Genomic DNA, 3,702 nt, shown 5'->3' with positions numbered 1-3,702 from the left:
TAAAAAAACCTAAGCTCCCCATTGCCCTGAAAAGGGCATTTGTATGGGCATTGCCCTTAAAAGGGCATTTAGCTCTATTGCAGCCCAAACCCTAATCTAAAACTAAAACCCACCCAATAAACCCTTAAAAAATCTTAACACTAACCCCTAAAGATTCACTTACAGTTTTGATGATCCAACATCCATCCTCCAAGAAGCCGGCAGAAGTCTTCATCCAAGCGGCCGACGTCTTCCTCCAAGCCCGCAGAAGTCTTCACCCTGACGGCATTTTCTATCTTCATCCATCCGGCGCGGAGCATCCTCTTCTTACGACGTCTTCTTCCCGAATGAAGGTTCCTTTAAATGACGTCATCCAAGATGGCGTCCCTTAGATTCCGATTGGCTGATAGAATTCTATTAGCCAATCGGAATTAAGGTTGAAAAAATCCTATTGGCTGTTACAATCAGCCAATAGGATTGAGCTTTCATCCTATTGGCTCTTACAACCAAGCAATAGAATACGAGCTCAATCCTATTGGCTGATTGGATCAGCCAATAGGATTGAAGTTCAATCCTATTGGCTGATTGCATCAGCCAATAGGATTTTTTCAACCTTAATTCCGATTGGCTGATAGAATTCTATCAGCCAATCGGAATCTAAGGGATGCCATCTTGGATGACGTCATTTAAAGGTACCTTCATTCAGCAAGAAGACGTCGATTGAAGAGGATGCTCCGCACTGGATGTCTTGAAGATGGAGCCTCTCCTGTCGGAAGGATGAATATAGAAGATGCCGTCTGGGTGAAGACTTCTGCCCGTCTGGAGGAGCACTTCTGCCCGTCTGGAGGACCACTTCTGCTGGCTTCGTTGAGAACAACTTGCCGCTTGGATGAAGACTTCTGTCTGCTTCTTGGAGTATGGATGTCGGATCTTCAAAACTGTAAGTCGATTTTCAGGGGTTAGTGTTAGATTTTTTTTAAGGGTGTATTGGGTGGGTTTTAGTTTTAGATTAGGGTTTGGGCTGCAATAGAGCTAAATGCCCTTTTAAGGGCAATGCCCATCCAAATGCCCTTTTCAGGGCAATGGGGAGCTTAGGTTTTTTGAGTTAGGGTTTTATTTGGGGGGTTGGTTGTGTGGGTGGTGCGTTTTACTGTTGGGGGGGTTGTTTGTATTTTTTATTTACACGTAAAAGAGCTGATTTCTTTGGGGCAATGCCCCGCAAAAGGCCCATTTAAGAGCTATTGGTAGTTTATTGTAGGTATGGGGTTTTTTTTATTTTGGGGGAGGCTTTTTTATTTTCATAGGGCTCTTAGATTAGGTGTAATTAGCTTAAATCTTTGATAATTTCTTTTTTATTTTGTGTAACTTAGTGTTTATTTTTTTTTGTAACTTAGTGTTTGTTATATTTTGTAACTTAGTTGTTAATTTTTTGTAACTTTGTAATTTTTAATTGTAGAATTAAATTATTTGAGTAGGGTTAGGTTTTTAAATATATATTTAATTTAATTGTTAGTTTAATGTAATTTTAGTATACCAGTTAGGGTAGATAAATTAATAGTTTAATATAGTTTAATTTAATTTTAAAGGTAAGTTTAAATTTATTATAAAATAGGGATGAGTTACTATTTAATATAAAGTTAGCGGGTTGTTAGGTTTAGGGGTTAATAGGTTAATTTAGTTTATGGCGATGTGGGGGGCTGGCGGTTTAGGGGTTAATAACTTTATTTTGTTGCGGTGGGCTCCAGGAGCAGCGGGATAGGGGTTAATAACATAATGTATGTGGCGGCGGTGTAGGGGGCAGCAGATTAGGGGTTAATAACATAATGTAGGTGGCGGTGGGCTCCAGGAGCGGAGGAATAGGGGGCTAATAACTTTATTAGAGTGGCGGTGGGCTCCGGGAGCAGCGGGATAGGGGTTAATAACTTTATTTAGTTGCAGCAGGGTCGGGGAGCAACGGGGTAGAGGTTAAACATTTTAGTATAGTGGCAGTGTTTAGTGACAGTATACAAATAAAGCTGTGAAAAAGCCAAAGAGCAGCAAGATCGATGACTGTTAGTTAACAACAGTCTGCTGCTCATTGCCCCATACTTGGTGCTCAGCTGTTTGACAGCTATTTTGTTAAATATCCGATTGGCTGATCCAATCAGCCAATCAGATTGAGCTCGCATTCTATTGGCTGTTCCGATCAGCCAATAGAATGCAAGCTCAATCTGATTGGCTGATTGAATCAGCCAATCAGATTTTTCCTACCTTAATTCCGATTGACTGATAGAATCCTATCAGCCAATCGGAATTTGAGGGACGCCATCTTCAATGACGTCCCTTAAAGGAACCTTCATTCGTCGTTAGTCCGTCGGGGAAGGAGGATGTTCCGCGTCCGCGGGATGAAGATGGATCCGGAAGACAGAAGATAGAAGATGCCGCTTGGAAGAAGACATCGCCCGGATGGAAGACCTCTTTTTTGCCGCTTGGATCAAGACTTCTACCGGATGGAGGCCACATCTCCCGGATTGGATGAAGACTTTGGCTCGGCTGAGTGAAGACGACTCAAGGTAGGAAGATCTTCAGGGGGTTAGTGATAGTTTTTTTAAGGGGGCTTTGGGTGGGTTGTAATGTTGGAGGGGGTTGTATTTTCTTTTACAGGTAAAAGAGCTGATTACTTTGGGGCAATGCCCCGGAAAAAGCCCTTTTAAGGGCTGGTAATAGAGCTGATTACTTTTGTAATTTAGAAAGCAAAGAATTGCACAAGCACCAAGGGTATAAATCAGCTTGTTTGCAGGTGTGCCAACTATTGGACCTGCACCAAGGTCCCAAGAAGTCAGTCAGTCTAAAAATAATGATATAGCTGCACCACCATCTGTATTAAAACATCATTATTTTATTGTGCCACTTAAAACAGACAACGTTTCGGACCCATGTCCTTATTCATGTCTAACATACAACTCTAAAAACAAACCTTATAAAGGCTGCGGCTCCACCCACCACACCTGTTCTCACCTGTGTTCAATTAATACAAACTTTTTTGTTTTGCTTAATGCCATCTAGTGGTCATTATTTACATCTCTAATTACATTTATCATAGTTTTTCAACAAAGGACATAAAGAGTACAAAAAACTTTTTTTCATCATTGTTAATCATACATCAAGTTAATCTACTCAGTACAAAAAATAATTGAATATACACTTATTGTCATTAGTTATTGTATTGCAATGTATTATTTTCAAAAAATAACATACAAAACATAAAAAAGGGGATTTTTTCTTTTCTTAATTCTTTTTCAACATTGCTAATTGAAATATCTTTTGAAGAAAAGCCAATTTTAATTGTTGCCCTTCCAATTAGATCTTATTAAATGGTCATCTTGAAAAAAGAATACTTTTGGAGCTCTTAAACAATTACCAAGAACGTCCTTCAACAAAGGATAAAAAACAAAAAGGTCAACCTAAAAAAAATCTTTTTTTATAAAATTTATGACAGTTCTTAAATCTTTTTACATGTTCAGCATTAAATTTAAAAAGGTATTAGCTAAGTGAATTTAAATTCCAATCTATCCAAAAAAAGACTTTCAACAAAAGATATCAAAAGAACTGAGTAAATGTAACTATCCGTATCCCTGAAGTTTTAAACCCAAATTTTTTTTAAAAAAACTGCCAGTTAAACTACTATCAAGTACCTAATCATCCATATTTACTGACATACACTCCAATCCATTTCCCTATTCA

The sequence above is a fragment of the Bombina bombina genome, chromosome 1 (genome assembly GCF_027579735.1).
Source record: "Bombina bombina isolate aBomBom1 chromosome 1, aBomBom1.pri, whole genome shotgun sequence".
In the NCBI taxonomy this organism is placed as follows: Eukaryota; Metazoa; Chordata; class Amphibia; order Anura; family Bombinatoridae; genus Bombina; species Bombina bombina.
This window is presented reverse-complemented; position numbering follows the sequence as displayed.